Raw genomic sequence first — 19,537 nt, 5'->3', positions numbered from 1 at the left:
TTTTAAACATATAAATTTCCCGACAAATATAGAAGTACAGAATATATATTACAGACTGCATCTTTAATGTAGTCTGGACTTTTGTCTGTCAGTCGGTACTTTGCATGATTCAGCTGCACAATAACCGGAGAGAATTCTCATCGACTATTTTGTAACAGTGCGCATGGGCAGGATGGTTTCTGAACATCGCTCTCTTTTTGTGTCAGGCCTCCAAGATTCATGTTCAGGAACGAGGTCATCGACCAGAGGTGACAATGGGATCCCTAGATGACCTAGATTTAGTGTGACTTTGTCACATCTATAATTATCAGGGGGGCATGGGTACTCATAAAAACATGATGGCTGGTAGTGCTGAAGTGTACCTAAGTGCCTCGTAGCTAGATTTTGACCCATATAAGTGGGTTTATAATATTGTAGGCTGTTGAAGATGCCTGTTGATGCATTTAAAATGTGCCGAGACGGCCAAAAAAAAAAATGAAAAAAAGAGGCCAGATCAAGGAAGAGAGTAAGAAAGGAAAGAAAATGGTGATTTTATTCTATTTTATACAAAGTTCTGAGGGATTTATGGTAATAAGTTTGAAGAAGTTTTGATATGTGACGGCCAACTGCATTGCAGAAATTATTTCTTTGAAAATTTTGTAAAATTTTGTGAAGACACTCTAACAGGTTAAATTCATGTGCTTTTTCCTTTCCTTTTGTTGTTGCTGAATTTGATCTTTTGAAGATTTTAACTTTGAGGCTAGTACAGAACAATCTTCTGCCGCAATCAAACTGTGTTCAAACAAGCTAGATAGTTTCTCTACAGGTCTATGTATCATCAGGGTCTTTGACCACCACAACAAAAGAGCCATTAGTCACACTGTATCCTTGTGACTTCATTTTACCCATCAATAACATACCAGGGTCTATTGTGTTACTCCCCATTGATGGTGTTCATTGCCCTCCTTCACCCCAATCTTTTTTTACATTATCCTACCCCAAAGATATAACCATTGATTATGTGTGTACCCATTAGCAGTGTAGCCAGTAGACGTGTTTGCCATCAATAAATAGGACACACCAGTTGGGCTTCCCATTTTCTCTCAGATTTATTGTTCCATCTCTTCCCCGTCCTCCTGGCTACAGGGATATTGATGAGTAAAACCATCTAGGGCCTGTACAGAGCTTCTGTCCTCTTTTTACCCTAGCAACCGATGTTTCTTTTTTTTTTCTTTTACTGGGTGGTCACCTTAGGCTGGTTGTGTGTGCTGAAGAATGTTAAAACTCTTTTGTTTTGAGGATAAAAAGAAAACAGAAAATATCTCAGAAGGTGTTTTGTTAATTGTGTGCAACAAGTGGAGTTGTTGTTGTCATGTCGCAAAGGTGTGAGAATCATCTCAACTTCTCTGACGGGCGGTGGGCCTTTATCGGTAAAGATTCCAGACTACGCAAACATCGATGCCCGGATAATATTTGATGTGCACACGTTTTACGATACCCGAGTACAACAGTTTGAAGAAAATTTCAGCGGAAGTCAAATGTCACAGAGATAAAAACGTTATGATAGTAAAGAAGATTACAGCTAAGGTTGATAGGGTACAGTATCCAGTCCAGTAGTAGTTGACAGCTTTACATGCTTACTGTACAGGGAATAATAATTTATCCTGTATCACATCCCAAAACGCTACACAAAATGATCAGATTGCAATATAACACCTGTGCAAAGAAGTACTAAGCAGTAATTTACATGGGATTCGTTGATAGTTTTCTTAAAACTGCCGCCAAAATATTTGAAAGCTTTTATTAGAGATAGGTTATTATGTTCAGATTACATCAATTGATCAGTTAATTGGTCCTGAATTTTATGTGACTCTACTCTAATCTTCTGTTCAAGTTTTGAGACTTGTACATATTTAACAAGTAATTAATAGACAACAATTCTAATTGGTGGATAGGAAACAAGTAATAGCCAACAATTCTAATTGGTGGATATGAAACAAATAATAGCCAACAATTCTAATTGGTGGATAGGAAACAAGTAATAGCCAACAATTCTAATTGGTGGATATGAAACAATTAATAGCCAACAATTCTACTTGATGGATTGGAAACAATTAATAGCCAACAATTCTAATAGCCAAAGGTAACAATTAATAGCCAACAGTTCTAATTGATAAACTTTGGATATTCTTATACAGTATGGTAAAAACTATTTCAATTATAGCCAATAATTCCTTGACCTGTCATAGCCGCATCTATTTTGTTATTAGACTATCCAGGTTGAAGCAGTGACCAAAAGTTCACATGTAATAAATTGGTTATAATATAAATGTGACATAATATACTGCTATGGTATGCAATACAATAATATCAGATGAAAAGTACTGTATCTTCCAATCAGTATATGTAGCTGTACAGTCTATCGCCCCCCCCCCCCCATAGAGAGAGAGATATTTACCCGGGCCAATGCTGTGAGCATATCATCACATGCTCTCTGGAATTAATTTCCTACCGGGAGTTTAATGGCATCTAATTTGGTCACTAACAAAAATTTTCTAATCCTTTCCTCTCATCCCTTTCACATCTGGTTCGATTGGAGACATTTATTGGAATTCAATTTCGATCGGGAATTGTCAACGAAAGAAGTTTATAATGCGAGGACCAAAGCGAGGCTTTAGACCAGTCAAGTAGTTTGTCTTTTTAAAATGTCATTGAATGTTAGGACCTATTCTTAGTTGTTATTTTTGGTTAAAGAACTTTAATTACAGGTACGTAGGTCTCTAAGCCCACAAGCGTGAGTGAGCTGTACTATCGAATAAATTGACATTGAAGTTGTAGCCTATGAAGAAACGTTCAAGCTTTATGAGTGGGTATCACTCGCAGTAGATGTAATAGTGCCTCTATAGATCGATATGACATACTGTACAGTATAATCATTAGTGCTCACAGACTTCTAGATACAAGTAACTTTAAAGGAGACCATAGGGGGGTACTTTCAATCATTTGTCATTCAGAGTTATTTTTTGCCTGATGATGGTGCCAAATATAAACTGTGATACAGTTACAGAATTTTAAGAAAATTATTGAACAAAGAAATATCTATGATCATAATCAAGATAAAATAATTAAATGTAAAACAAAGAATACAGAAATACTAGGGAGAGGAAGGAAAGGTTAGTCTCTTGGTGACCAGTTTTCAGGCAGATTTTGGTTTTCTAGCTTGTTTTAGGCCGAAGGTGCTTACAATAAAAGTATTTAAAAAAGATGTTATTGGAAGATACTTTCGTGACTCTAGCCAGCCTGTATTAAACAACCTACCATGTTGATCCTCTGCTGACCTGTCTTTGGGTGCATTAGGTGGGAGAGGGAGGAGATAGCGGAGAGGATGATTGAGTGGGTGAGGGCAGTGGATGCGGGCAGTTGGGGGTGAGGAGGAGGGTGGGTGAAGTTGTCAAACACAATCAGCTGTTTTCACTGTAAGGTGTAACCTTAATCAGCGTACATGTTGTGTGTTCAAAAGTAATTTTTAGTAAAAATGTACTTTTTTTCACTGCCAACCCCATTAACAAGTAATACCATACTGAGTATTTCACTTTGGCTTGTAACTTCAGTTCCAAAAATGTCAGTTTTTGTTACAGATTTGAAAAAGTATCTTCCAAGAAACAGGAAAAAAAAAACAAGATGCCAGGAGGAAAAAAAGAAACAGTCGTCCAATTTTGACAACGGTGTCATCAGAGATAACTCTTGCCACTTCCTCTTCCGCACTCTTGAGCAATTTATGATTGAATGGTGCGTGCTTCTCATCTCTTTTTAAAGAGAACGTGATTTTTTTTTTGATCTGATGTTATCAAGAGGCTTTTTACCCCCTCCCCCCCTTCTTCATCTTTCTCTGCTTCCAACAGTAACATTTCTAAGCTTTTCCCTTTCATTCATCCATTGATGTTCTTAACAGAGAACAAGGAACCTAGTTTGTAGCTATTGGAACGCCAATCTTTGATCTGACAGTTCTCTTTCATTCTTTCAAGATTTGGCATCCTTAAACCCATCAATGAAATCTACCCAGCAGAAAATCCGCCTTTGGAAAGGGACGAAGAGGCTTCCGAGTTGAATAGAGCGATAAAGGCAAACATTTTTTGCTTCTGCTCCTCTCTCCTTGGGGAAAAGCAGATTATAGGCCTATCCAGTGGTACATGTCGCCAAAGTATCAACTAGTTTTTTTTTGTATCCATTGTTTTTTTTTTTTATCCATTGTGAGTCTAGCTAAACGGAAGGTCTTATTCCTTGTACCCCAGTGTGAGGAAATTTAATAGCTTTTACAAATTACAAGACTGGGTAACCATTTTTGGTAGCAGCTCTCTTAGAAGTGATTTTTTTTCTTTGGCTTGGAAATTTTGTCAAAATATATTAATCGTCTGTACCAATTTTATCTTTAATACAGTTAAAAGATTTTAAGGCCTTGTCCATTTTACCTTGGTTTGTCAGCCAAACATAGTGTTTTACTTTCTTCCACCAAACGCTTTCCAGATATATGGCAAAATTTGACAAGAACTAGAGAGTTTGCAAGTTATAAGAAAAACATATATTCCACTAAATATGTGGGGCAAAAGCTTTGTGCAAAGCACTTTGTTTCCCTTAGCAACGCTGTTCACTTTATATTGACAGGGTATCTCTATTCATAAAGAAGACTTCTGATTGGATGAAATTTCGGTGAGGAAGTCCTCCATCCCTACTGCTCCCTCCCCTCCCCTCTCCTCCCCTCCCCTTCCCTATGCAAATCTTGATAACTTTTAAGTTTTGTTTTGTATTCAAGATCTTTTTGGCATTAACCTTCGGAGAAGTTTGTAGCTGGTTATAATTCAATAGAGGAAGAATAAATCTTGTTTCTACCCTAAACAGATATATTTTCATGCTCTGTTATTGTCATAGTGTGCCTCGCGTTGCATCTTCCATTTCCTATCTCTACCCCCTATCTGAAGCACCAAGACATAACGGAACATGTACTTCTCCCTCCAGTTGTTCTCAAACTGCATCCTCCTTTAGTGCATGAGAGCTACAGTAGGATATTTGTCAGGATAGAATTCATGGACACCAGAACCTGGGAATATGTTTCAGAATGTTACAACTGGCATTGTAAAAGTTCACATCTCATCATGTCCCCATCCGTTTGCCCGTACCTTCCTCCGAACATTCTACTATAAGCCGCTTTCCATCTACAGTAATTCCCTTGAAAATGTGTTGAGAGTTAGGAAATATCAGCACGGTCGTGCTGATATTTCCTAACTCTCAACACATCAACAATATTCTCCAAATGATTTCAATCTGTAATTGTAATCAACATTTTTCTTTTCCCTTTCATAAAACTAAAACCTGGGTTTCATTTGTTCTCCAATTTGTTCACCGTTTCAGATCGGATTCATTTGGTTTAAAAAAAAAAAAATTGTCCCCACTTTTTCTTCTGTAATTTGTATCAATTAAAATGGCCGTCCATTTTCAAGCCTCCGAATACTCAAGGCTTAGATATTAAACTGGTAGAAAGATCTCTTTTTTTCTGGGGACAATCGTCTGAATGGCTCTTTCCTGTAGTATTCTGTCTTACACAATGGTGCTGTAGCACAGAACTAATCTAATAGCGCTCGGCTTCATAACAAGAATGGTATGGATTTTTCGCTCCTCTAAACCGTACAACGAAAAGAGTGTTCCTTTTCATCCCGTTTCGAATGAGAAGTTGTCATTTTTATTTGAGGATTAGGATCGGTGAAATCCTCTTCATGCCGCAGAGTCTATAGATTTTCTCTGACGGAAAATTCGTTGATCCATTCCGAAGCCGTTCCTCGGGGCACTGTGACCCTGAAAGGGCTGAGGGGGGACAATGGACCCTGTCAGTCGGACCATAGCTAAGTTGGAGACAATGGCATTCAGAGGCCACTGGCATTCATGGGGTTTCTCAGAGAAGAATAGAGACAGGAGAGAATACAAAGACGCATTAAGATGTTGGAATCTTTACGTTTGGCTGGGCCGTTCATCAACAGGACTTAATCAGGTGTACCAAAGCTTCCTTGCAATTTCTCATTTGTGAACGTGTCTTTTTGATTTCTCCCCCCTCTTCTTTTTCTTCTTCTCATCTCCTCCGAACAATTCCTCTTTCAAAAACGATCAGTCTGTGCTTTGGGAGAGAAGCTCTTTGGAAGTCGAAAAAATATTTTGCTCTGTGTCCGAAGGGGGGAAACTCGATGACATCTGGAGCTGTTCATCCTCAGCTAAAGTTGAGAACCGCGTGTGTTGCGTACTCCATCCTCTGAAAGGGACGGAGTGTTTTGTAAAAAATTGATTTAATATAAAAAGTTGAAGAAAGAATTCCAGTGAGGGGAAAATCAAGATTTGGAATTTTAGTTTTAAAAGAGTACAATCAATCTTGCTTTGGAAAATTGTCATTTGCGGTTGGCAAAGTTTAAGAAGTTTTCTTAATAAACACTTTGAACATTCGTTACTGTACTGCACTTGTGTGCTAGATGGACTGGCAATCTTTTTTATGCTATTGATTGTTTGATTGAATGATTGATTGTATTGATTTGCAGGACTGTACTTTATGTGCTGGAGATAAATATCTGCATTAATTGATTATATCTACAAATTTGGTACCGTAAGAGTTCTTGGAAAATAATAGGCGTTGACTACTTTGGCAAGTTTAATCTATTAAATCAGTGCTTTATTGCTTTTTCATTCTAATAGTGTGTGCTTATATTGGAATAATTTTCAAGAAAGCATCCGATTTGATTTTAGTGTCCAATACAATGACAAGTTTGTGCAACTCTGACTAAAGTTTTACAATACAAACGTAAGGGTACACGATATTTCTTGTGGAATCTTTGAAAGCTGGATATTAACTTTGCTGCGATTTTCCAGGCCTTTTCCTTGGATTATTATTTGGGAATATATTCGTACGTACCTCATCATATTACCTTGAAAGAAAGACTTGTAAGTTGCTGTTTGATTTTTTCGTTATTTTTTTGAAATTTTGTTTAAAAAACATACACATCAGTAATGGAGTAACCTAAATGTTACATCATAATTGACTAATTACTGTATGTGTAGGTTCTCACATGTAGGGAGGGCGAGCAAGTTTAATAAATGCTCTAGCTTCATAGACTGAGAATGTTTTCAGCATTTATTGTGATGTAGATTAAGTTAAAGCTATTTGGTGATAAAAATTATAATTTGTAAACATGGAAAGAGATGGTTCTTGTGGTATTGTTGGTTAAAAGAAACAGCTGTGGGCAATAAATTAATGCTTTAATGAAAGAGCGTAAAATGAATCGCAACATGTAAGATGACTATTATTAAATTATTTGAACTTGTTGTTGCCATGGAAATGTACCAAACTGGTTAAGGTCCATGATCTGTGCCATGAATGATGTGTGTTGTATATGTATCATGTTGGCTGTATGTATCATGGTACTGTATATATCAATTTTGTCGATTTTTCAGTTCCGTTTTGTTTTGCTTTTCTTAGTAAATCATTCTTATCTGTGAACATAAAGACAAGAAGAAAGGAAACCAAAAATCGAAAAAAAGTAAAATTAAGTCAAAGGAGCGAAAAATCCAGTACGTTAAATTGATATCATTTACTATGATGCAGAAACGAACACCAAAATCACGCACACACACACATGTCAAAGAAACAAGGAGAGGAAAAAAGAAGAAAAATGTCACAAGAATTGTGCACTTTGTGTGTGGACTCTACAAATCACTTGTTGGTTTCTTCTCCTTCTTTTAAACACCTGGTGCTATAGGGTCAATAGATTTATTGATATATATATATATGGGTATTGCTAAATTAAGGATTTATCTCTTATGTAGATTAAAGTCAAATTCTGCTTAAAATGGATTGATTTATAGCACTGTAATATTCTGCCAACTCCTCAACCTTGCCATCCCATTTCACCTTGCCCAACCCATCCAAGCTTATTTGATAAGCTTTATAACCCTGGGAAATATGTGACATGTTTATGTATTTTCAATATCAAGGTGAATTCTTCAGTTTAAAGACAACTTAGAGACATTTTTTTGTTGGATATAATTCTATTTAATAAAAAAAAAAGGAGGATAAAAAAAGATAGACAAAGAATCAGAGACAAAAGTTTTAAGTTTGTCAGAGGAAGTGGTTGAAGTCAATAATTTATACTATTTTTGAAGGTTTCAAACAAAAAGGTGACCTTTTTGAAAATGGTAGAGGTTTCCATGGTAACTGGATTCCTTCATGCCACATGCATATATATATACTTACAGTGGTAAGTGTGCTTTTATATGTGCAGGGTTCATTCAGTTTGAAAAAGTACAATTATATCACAGGGTGCCACCATTGGATGGAGGGGGTGTTGCGGGCTGTGGGGAAAGGGAGAGCAATGGGTCAGTAACTTTTTGGGCACTTATTGTTAATTGGCTTGCGTAGTGCTGCCATATGACATTTTCAACACCACTGAAATTTATTCTGACTCCTGGCCCACCCCAATCTCAAACCTTAGGGTTGGGAGGAAGTGGGGGAATAGGGGAGGGGAAAGGGGGTCCTGCCTATAGGTGTAGGTCACAAATAAGTTGGGAAGGTAAGATTTCTAAGGCGTCGAAATGAAGACAATTTGTTATTTTACAGAGAGCTCTGACATATGATCTGTTCCTTGTACTATCTTAGGGGATTAAAAGGGGATAAACAAGAGGATAAACAAGGAGATATGTAAGGGATAATAACTATCTAGGATAATACAATACCCCTGAAATAGGAATCAATATTTTCTTTTGGGGACAGACTGTACCATACAGTAAGCATATAACCAAGAGGTAAGTTTTGTTTTTTCCAATAACCAGAAATTCTATTTTGTTTCTATGGTAAACAATGATGGCATCCAAAGACAATATGTTACATTAAAAATGACATTTGTTGGTGAGGGGTGGGGTTGGGAAGAGGGGGGTGGGATCCAAGTATGCATTTTGTAATAACTTGTCAAAATTTGTATGTGTAAACTCCAGTTGATGTGACCTACCATACTGTAGAAAGCTTTTTATGGCACTGTTTTTGCGAAGTATTTTGGCAATGTTACACTTACTCCTTCGGCTTAACGGCTTCAAAAACACCTGCAGTTTTTTTTTTTTTTTATAGTAAAAGGCACTTGTCCTGTCATTTCAGTCACATGAAATGTTCTCATATTTTGGGGTTTGCCACAGGTCCTGTGTTAAAACTTTTACCGGGAACACATTTATACTCTTCATGTACTCCTATCCCCTCCGCCCGCCCACCCCTACCCCTCTGTGTTCGGATACATAAACATATCCAGCAGCTAGTTGACATTTATCGAGTGCAGGAAAAGGAAATCGACATCGTCAGATCCTCCATAGGTGACATAACCCGAGACATTGACTTGTGTAACTTGCGATGTTTGATCAGTTGTAAACGGTTCTTGGATTTGACAGGAAGAGATTGTTTTTATATATATTTTTTTTTTATAGTTTTCACCTGGTGTTTGTTTCAGAACCAACATGTCATAGAGGGACACAGTTACAAAACTATGCTGAGGCTGTGGTTGTTACTGTCTTTGTGTCTGTTGATAACTTTATGATAGGATACACATAGCAACACAGTTTCAAGGTGTAGGCCTACCTATAGATATTAGTGTTATGACAAAGGGTGGGTGTCTGCTTGTTTGTTGAGTGGGCTGAACTTTTTTATGTGACCGTCCCATATATATATATATATATATATATATATATATATATATATATATATATATATATAGATATATATTAATATATATGTATATGAATATATATATATAACTGTAGCTGGTGTTATGTTTAAACTTTGTTTTCAAGAAGACCCAAGATAAAGTGCAGTGATCGTAAAAATTGAGGAAAATAGATATGTCATATAAATTACACACTATACATTAATTAATACATGGTTCACGAAAGCTATATGAAGCTTTAAGCTGTATGAAATAATATTTTCCATGTTTGAAGCACTGTCTTGGTATATTAAAATAATGTTGCTAGTTTATCATTAACATTAAATGCATATATATATATAATTAAATATATATAATATCATATCATTTCATTTTTAAGTTGAATTGGTACCATTGTAATATATTTAATATACTTACTGTAAAATCATTGCACTTGTTGCAGTAAAACAAAGTTATTTCACAAAGCTATCGAAACAACAAGCAAACCCAGTTTCCTAATTTTTGCAAACCAGAAATGACAAACTCAATGTCTGAAGTCTGAACTCAAAAACACTGCCTATAGCAGCATTTACTAAATGCAGTACTACTGTAGGTCAAGGGGATTAGTGTCTTGAAGGGTGTTTGAACCGGAAATCTTAATGGTTGTTGCCATGTTTAATCTATGGACAATTAGACATATTCTGTGGTTAATGTGAGCTTTTATGTGGTTATATGGTTGAAGTGTTGGTCTATATTTACACAAGTCTCGCACACTGCTTGAATGGTGTAAAATGGACTAAGATGCAATTCCATGGATTTCATGATACTTGGACAGTTGTGTGCATACTGTATGCTTACCATACAAACCTCAGTATGGGCGGTGTGTCGACTAACCCTTGGGTGCATGAGATCGCCTTCATTTTAAGGTAGCATACTCCATATCATAGCCCCATTGACTTATACACTAAATCATCAAAGTTATGTGGTATCTTTGGAGACCTTGTAGAAGTTCTCACATTTAAATCCCACCCATCACTGCAGGATAGCTGACAAGTTTTCACGGCACATGCAAATTTCCGTATCATGAGTATGAAGATTTCTAGCCATAAGATCCCGACGTTTTCGTCTCTTGTATTTAACATACGTCTTTACTAAGTAGTAGACGATATTCGTACACTGCTCCTGGGAGGCCTAAAAGTGGTCTAAAATTGCCTCAATTGACCCAATTTTCATACAACATTTTTTACCATTTGTGTACTATGACATCCACGCACAAAAAAAAAAAAAAAATTAAGACTTTGTTTGATAACATATCAAAAAAGAAGTTTTTTCCTGATGCCTTTTGGTACCTTTCCAGATGGAGAACACTCAGTGTAGGTGGATTGATATAGAGTACAGTATGGAGTATGTGCCACCTTATACTCAGGTCTGTTTGGATACTACCTGTTTCCACTCCTCTTGTGAATTAGCGGCTCCTCCTATCTCTCCTTGGATACAGCCCTACCTGTGATCTAGACCCCACTAAACGATGTAATTTTATTACCCTTGCGGCACGAAGATGAGCCCTGTTTAGTCACGAACCCCAAAGAGCTTATCTTCATGCTGCCTCTCTTCTTAGCAACTTTTGTGTTAGGAGCAAGGAGATAAAGATGTTGTTTATATGATGGTATTGGGATCATAACTCACTTGCCTGACAGTAATGGATGCTAGCCTAGCACTGAAGCCAGATAGCAATCAAACCACCACAATCTCACACTATGAACTCTTGTTATGGTGGGAGCTTGAAGCACATCTATAGATATATATATGGGGGATCTATGTAGAGAGGAAGATAAATGTGGTATATTTACAGTAAGAAGTCATGGCATCTATTCTGTACATGTTGATGAGTATTTGGGTTCAAATGATACTTGAAACTTCACTGTTGATAAACAGTTCTAAAGCGCTTATAGTCAGTTTTGAACTTCGTGGTGATAGAAACTTGGTGGGTTTATATATAAATGTGGGATGAAAATACCAAATAGCAGCATCGCTTGTTGGCATGGTGTTATAAACAGGAACTAGCTGACCTAGTACCCAAATATAGGATCACTTTGAATGATACTAAATTACAAAGTAAAGATCATCACACAAAAGCAAGCTTTAAATGGGTGTTTTTATAGGCAGATGATTTGTGTTCAATTAGTAGACTTTACCCCTCACCCACCCACAGAAATATCTATATATGTATGTATACAAATATTAATTAATATATATTATTGGATCAAAGGAGAATTTACTGTTATGGTATTCGAACCATCAGTCTTTCCATCTTTCCAATTTCGCAGAAAGCCCACCAGGGATCACTAGCTGCGGACATATACTCGGAAACCAGGGATCGCTAGCTGCGGACATATCATCGGACGTCAGGGATCGCTAGCTGCGGACATATCATCGGACACTTGTATTCCGTAACTCTTGCAAATTCATCGGACAAAGACCAATAGCCAGGAGATTATTTCTCCGCTGGTGAGTCACAAAGTTCTGTGTATTTAAATATACTGCAGTACTAGTTCAAGCATCTGGCAACTATATATATGTACAGTACATGATACCTTACTGACACTACTGAATCCTCCGAGAAAAGCACTTTTTCAAAAGGATTAACTTTTGGAGTAAGTTGATAACATGGGAGAAAACAGATGGCTGGGCTACATACATGTGGCATTTGAAGTAGCCAGGTGCTTCTAGGGCTTTATATTTAAAGAGTGCTTGATTTTCAGTAGACCTATTGTCATAAGGGCATTAACATTCAACCGTTAACAATACTATTGTGAAGAAGTCTATTCATGTACCCTTTGCAATGCAAAGGATCACCTACAGTAGTATTGAATATCTGAAAATTGTTGATTCCTTGATGGGGAGGCATAAGGAATCTATGTGGTTGTGATGGTGTTTGTATTTTTATTTTTGCATTTGTGTGTGTCTGTGTGTATGTGACACTCCTTGCAAACACAGTTAACTACATGTACATACATGAAGTTAAGTTCTACATTCCTCAAGTATATGATGGCCAAATTGGATACTTGGTACTGTATGTATGATTTGCTTTAGTGCAAGACTCCCATATGGAAAATGGTGGATCTTAAAAGTCATTTGAGGTCAACAGAGGTCAGAATCTGAAAAGCTGAACACAATATAAATATCAAAAGCATAACTGAATACAGCAAATTTGTACAGTACTTAGTATTTAATAGATCCATCTTAGTGGAGTACTTGCTAATTGCTTTGTGTGTACAGTAGGTCACACAGGTCATTTGAGGTCATTAGAGGTCAAAGTATAAACTTCTCATCAACATGATTGTAACTCAAAGACTATAGCTTGGGTGAAACTTCATATTGTACTTCTTAGGCATGTCCATATCAGTGCAAGTACAGTACTGTATCTTGCTGACCGTTTGAAACAGTATTAGTCAAAACAGGAAATATTGCTTGTAAATCTACAAAATACTAAGCCTTGTGGCTTTCTAGTTTATTTGCCATTACAATACAGATCATTAGCATAATTTTAGTTTTAACAAATTTTTGTATTTTTTGAAATATATTGTTTTTAACTCAAGGTAAATCAACACTGCCTCCACAACATTACAAGGGTGATATAAAGTTGCCAAAAGTTTTCAATTTTTTTCCTGCAAGCCTTTGATATTAATATCACATGATACATGATATATTAATCATTATATCTAAATTTTATAATACAATCTCAAAGTACTAAATAAATATTAGATGTAGTATCCTACAAAAGCCCCCCCCCCAAAAAAAAAAAAAAAAATGTAAGAAAAAAAAGCGGTTTCCTACACTGGTCCAGAAAATCAATCCCAAATTCATTCTTAAAAATTGTTTTGACAATTTGTAGAAAATATTTGACTGCACATCGCTCTGTTTACATTCTGGGACAGAAGGCGCCCATATCTTCACATCCAGGATGGCAATAATTTGGTTCTTCTCTCCCTCCCTTCCGTTTTCCGTAAACGATCTGAATTGCTTTATCAGATTGAGAGAGGGTGTTGATCCTTTCTTCAATATTTCCTTCTCGCTTTCCCAATTATATATAGAGCATTGCTGTCCATAGTCTGTTTAGTCATTTGAGTCAGTCTGCCCCCCCCCCCCCCCTATAATCTCTGCCACTACTGCAGATAGCTAACCATAGATATATAGCTTACCAAAGATCTATATCTATAGTGTTTGCTAGGCTCATAGTTAGTTGTCTTGTTTTGTTCTGTTGGAATGTTGCCGACCTCTGTCACATCCAGTAGGGCGCGCACTCCGCCTGCCCATAAATCTAACCGTAAATCAATCCAACCAGAGGCTCAGGCCTGCTCTCGTCCTCTCTTCCCATGCCAGGTAATCTCTGTTTATATTTGCAGTTTTAAACTCTTGTTGGCAGCAGTATAATAAAGGTGCCACAAAATTCCAGCTCATATTTTACAGGTTATTTGGAAATTGTTTTTTTGTTCTATTCCAAAGAGGAAAGGGTTGCTATAACAAGATATTATTATTTTGGTTGGTTTCTTCCCGAAAAGGACAAGAGATCAGAAAACTTTTTTTTGGTGTCAGCTAGTAGATAGAGTCTTTTGTTTTTCTTGTCAACTTGTATTGTTGTTAATGTCTTTTTTTCATTTCTCTCATTTGTGGTAGTAGTCAGTTCATATTTGGCTGGTGTTGTTTGTTTTGCCAGGTAACCATGTGAGGAGGATCTTCGTCCTGTGATATCTGCGGCAACCGACTGTGTGTGTGTGTAGCCACAGACAGGTAAGACGTGCTTCTGTAACTCTCTCACTCTTGTATGATCATCAATAATCACAGGGATTTACTAAAACTCTTGATAGAACAAACTTAAAGGAGGACCTAGTTCTGTTTTCTAATTATATATTATGTATACTAGAACTGTATGTCTCCTGCAGTGAAAATAGGTCATCAATGGAGAAATGTTATTAGTTTTGCTATATTTATTTGTTAAGACAGATATTTGAATATCAATCTCCTGGAAAGTGTCAACATTTTCAAAACAAACTATTAACCTACCACTTGACAATGAAGTAACAGTAGCCTACACTGTACTGTCATTACCAATGTGTCATGATAGGCTACCACTGACCAATGCTATACTACAGTATGTTTTATCTTCAACACATTCCACTTTTGCTAATTATATTTTTCACTGAGCATATATCTGGAGGAGAAGAAAATACTGTGTATAGTAGAGCTTTGATATGGTTTGGAACATTGTAATCTTATGTTCCAACAGGGAATAATTAATTGTTTCGAATATTGTTTAGCAGTTTTGAAGCCTCTAAATTTTTGTGATTGTAAAATACTATGTACATCAGGGTTCCCTAACTGGGGTGCCTGAACCCCCAGGGGGTGTGTGAGTCCATCCCAGGGGGTTCGTGAGACGTTTCTGAAAGTCAAAGCTAGAGTACTTTATGTTGAACTAAAATCTGATATATATATCATAAAATTTAGTAATGTACAAAAGTCGTACCTATCGACAAACTCTACAATTTATTACAAGTGCTATGAACTTGATCTTTTACAAAGCACTGTTATGCGTATTATAGTATAATAATGACTCAGATCGTGATGAAAACTTGGGGTTCGTGGACAACTCTGACATCCACAGGGGGTTAGTGGGGGATAAAGTTAGGGAAACCCTGATATAAATGGTTCCCTGTGTAGACAAACTACTACACAACTTTGCACTTGACCTAGCAATTTGCTCATTTTGCATAACATTTGTGCATAGCATTTTGTGATCCGATACCGTGCATTAGCCTACAGCATGGTGGTCTATACAAGTTGGTCACAGACATTTAACAATATTGATAACTGTCATTATATCGGTCTTAATTTTCGACTGAGAAATACACTGTACTCTTAGATTGAGGTTTTAAGAGGAAATTTAATGTAGCATTTACATCCTGCGTGGAACATTTAAATTATTAATTACTTCATTGAGGGAAACATACACAAGGGGGACAATGAGTAAAGGGTAACAGCACCCGTGGAAAAAAGTTTTGAACTTCCCACCACTAATGGACACTATGACAAGTTGCAGTTGGGTTCAAGAAAGATTTAAGTATAAATTTACAATTATCAGCAAGCTACTGTTAAAACTGTTTTCCAAGACTTATCTGGATCAGATATTTATGAGCGAAAAATAACTTTAAACAGGTCTCCTACTCTCCTTTAATTCTCGAGGGAGAGAGGTAAGTGAGGATGTGACCGAAAATATATTGTTTTCTACAATTGGTTAACTGTTTTTTTGTAAATGAGGCGGATTTTTTGTTGCATAGTTCTGAAACAAATCTTATATTTTGGAGACAAGATCCACTATGTCTTACTTACAGTATACTGCCATTGGTGTCATTTGTAAAGTTTCGGTTCATAGCCTGTCTGTTAGTATGAAAAGTATTTATTCATCTTTACTGCTGTAGTGTTGAGAGATACGATTATGGAAACAAACTTGAACATACTGTAAGTAGAACATACGTCAAATAGAAATTCCCTGATTTTTTTTTTTTTTTGTGTGTGGAAATTTTCTTACCAAACCCTTAGTCTTCATATTGCAATATACTATCTGGATAAAAGATATTTGATCAATATGGGAAATATAATCTCAACCAAAGAAGTTGCTTTTAAATAAAAAAATAATTGTTGTCATTCCCTCACACCCGTGCTCCTTCGGAAGTTCCTTTTCCTCTCCCCTCCCGTTCCTCGCCATCCCACAGGTTAGTTCCAATTCCTACCCCCATGTTTGATCACGGTCTGTACTACTGTACACAAAACTGCACACAGGTTAGAGGCAGTCTTGTTACATTACCATAAATACATATTCTCCACCAAGAAAATAACAAGAGAAAGAAAGAAAACAGTTCCCTTCGGCCATCTAAGCTGTCAGGACAATCTCGTCCAAAAACTCATCCACTTTTACAAGCACGCCTCACTAAAGCACAATGACACAATGTGTATGTAATGCCTTGTAGGTACCGCCCCAACTTTTGTGACTGCGGTGGGAAATTTTACGAGTTGGTACGAGTGGAACAATGCGGGCGAACAATACAGCCAGTCAAATCCAATGACAGGAGGCAACGATCAAGGTTTTTTCTATAAAAGTCTTGGAAGTGGATTTGAGTTTGGGAGGTACGCTCCATTTCACTCGATAAGGAATATGTCAATATCCACAGGTGTCAAGTTTTGCAGCTATTGTGGATTATTGGTGTATATATTTACTTTTATTCGCCCAATTGATGCCATTCAAGAATCACGGAGGCAATATTGCACAGAATAGACAGCGCTGTGTAGGAGTTATAAATTTATTAGTCAGGTCGTGAGTTTCGTCCTTGCCATCATGAATGTTTTCTCGCCCGTCGCCCGTTGGAAATGTGTTGTGTTTTAGGGAAAGAGGTAGTACTGTATGTGCATTAACTTGCAATTTTCATTTTGGTTTGAAATTTTGTGAAAACTTATTCCGACCAAGTCATAACTTGTAATATTTATTGAAACAAGTTGGATATCCCTCAAATCCTTATTCTGCCCTTACAAGAGACACAAACCCAAACATCATTGGTCTATGTGTCAGAGATAACTGTCTTAAATACTGTAACTCATTCCCCAAACAGCTAGGAAAATTCTTATTCCATTTGGGAGACTATCACAGATCACTGTCACTATCACAGACTATCACATACAAGGCAGAAGACTTGATCAAGTCTAAACATGACATCAGTGGGCCCCACATCATCTTTGATTCTTTGTAATTTTGTTTCTCGTTTATTTATTAAAAAGGGTTTGGGTATGGAGTTAAACCAGTGAGCAGTGTTGTTGGAACTGCTGACATTGTACCTGCATGAAAACCATTGCTGTGAAAGTAATGGAAGGGGGGGTGGGGGATTGGGTGGGGGTGGGAGTGTTGGGCAATAGTCCCCCTGACTCCTGTCATTAACATTATATTAGCTAGTATTGATATGATATATATCAGAAGTATGGGAGGTGTGATTTTCTTTACTAGGAGGAAGGATTCAGTATTCGATTTTAGTATAAGAAAGATGCTGTTCGTTTCTGTCTTCAAATCTTCTGATTTAACCAAATACCATTATTGATTTGAGTATATAAATGTCATCATCGATCACCATGACGATCATCGGTTTATCTCATCAAGAAAACAAACGGAAACGTTTTTATGACTTTTTTTGATAACTGGTGACATGTGGTGTGTTTTATCTTTCCCCAAATTAACGAATGAGGTTTCCTGCAATGTCATTTCATGCCATTGTCACGACCAAAAAGTACCTCTAAAATGATTATCCTCAGTCAGGATTTGCCGGAGGGTTTTTAAATTGACATGTTTGTGCATGCGTCATGATTTTCAAGTGCGGCTTTGATTAAAGTATGTCAAATTCCTCCTTCCATATTTTCCCTATCTTCCATCTCAAGAGCCTGGCGCTCAAGACAAGACCCCAGTAAAACTATGAAATGTACGACAGAATTTTAATCTCGGCCGCCGGTCGCATGAGGATGTATGTGGCCGACGTCTGTGCAGTATAGAGCGCCGTTCAGACGAAATGAAAAAAAGTTCTCCTTGTTTGCAAAGATATCTTGAAGCTCAAGTGGCATACATATAGTAAACCTAGGACGCTTTTTTTTCTCTTTTTTTTTTTTTGCGAGTGGTATCGTTGTCGTCGTCCAAAACTGTGTCGTAATTTTCCATGATGTACTTTCTCGGCCCAGTTTGACCTGTGACCTAATTAGATTGGAAACGTGGAAGGATGAATGAAGGAGGAGGAACAAATGGGGGGGGGGGAAGGGAGGGAGGGGAGACAGGTTTCAAAAATGAAATGCTTGTTTTTGGGACTTGAGGTAATAATTGTCAGGAAGAGGTACCGGAAGGAGAACCATGCGGATTGCAGTGGTGGAGGGCTGTATGAGAGGGGGGGGGGGGTCGGGGTCAAAACTGGTTGGAAGAAATTAAAATATTTTGATCATATTAAACATGTTTTTAATATAATTTATACAGCTACAGTATCAACAGTTGTCAAGGATGTCTCAATGTTACTCTTTAAACAACCTCACTTTTGCCTTACCCCTCTGTACCCATTTCCCCATTTCCAAAAATCTCATCTCTATTCTAATGTCCAAAATGTTATGGAATTTGCAAATTACTCACTGGCCTAGGAAAGAACTGCACAGAAAAACAGCTCAATGCCTTTCCCTATGAGCATACTGTACTGAGTAAATTAGCCTTAGTACTGAATAATGTACAGTAAGGCAGACCCATGTATTTATCTTCTGTTTACTACTATACAGTGGCCGTAGTCCTGAGTGTTTAACAACCTGTTCGACTTCCCAGTTGAAAGAGGGCTGTTTTTATTGTAAGATCTTTTTTATAGTTGCTTTTGAGGACTTTTCTTGGTATCTAGTAATTACAGGTCAGCTGGTGGAATAGTCATTTAAGGATCTTAAATGAAGTAAGAGAAGAAAAGAGAGAGTCTGAATGAATCATTGAGTTAGATCCCAAGATTAGGTGATTAAAGAATTACAAGCTGATGTGTAAAGATCCACGATTCCGTGGCATATATTGTGTTATAACAGTAGAAGGGGATCAAAGAGAGGGGTGATGGGGACTGGAATTCTTCGTCCCTGGTGTGGTGCAGAACGGTGCCATCATCATCAAGAGTGGTGTCGAGAGTGGTGTCGAATTTGGTCTCGGGTTTGATGTCGAGTTCACTGTTGTTTTCCTTTATTTCTATTCTAGAGGTTTTAAGAAATGAGCTGGGAGTCAAGTATTGATTTTTTCAGTGAATGCT

General features: G+C 37.1%; 1 protein-coding gene across 2 annotated transcripts in view; it reads left to right on the top strand.

Moving 5' to 3' along the window:
* The window catches only part of LOC139977014 (cell adhesion molecule-related/down-regulated by oncogenes-like), a 125,067-nt gene that overhangs the window by 14,891 nt on the left and 90,639 nt on the right, over positions 1–19,537 (top strand). For both annotated transcript variants that reach the window (XM_071985958.1, XM_071985957.1), the window contains exons 2-3: positions 12,020–12,200; positions 14,410–14,483. The gene's annotated coding sequence lies outside the window, so the exon portion shown is untranslated. The remainder of the gene's footprint in view (positions 1–12,019; positions 12,201–14,409; positions 14,484–19,537) is intronic.

The sequence above is a fragment of the Apostichopus japonicus genome, chromosome 12 (genome assembly GCF_037975245.1).
Source record: "Apostichopus japonicus isolate 1M-3 chromosome 12, ASM3797524v1, whole genome shotgun sequence".
Taxonomy (NCBI): Eukaryota; Metazoa; Echinodermata; class Holothuroidea; order Aspidochirotida; family Stichopodidae; genus Apostichopus; species Apostichopus japonicus.
The sequence above is the reverse complement of the archived record's forward strand: the minus strand, read 5'-3'. Positions and strand labels throughout refer to the sequence as shown.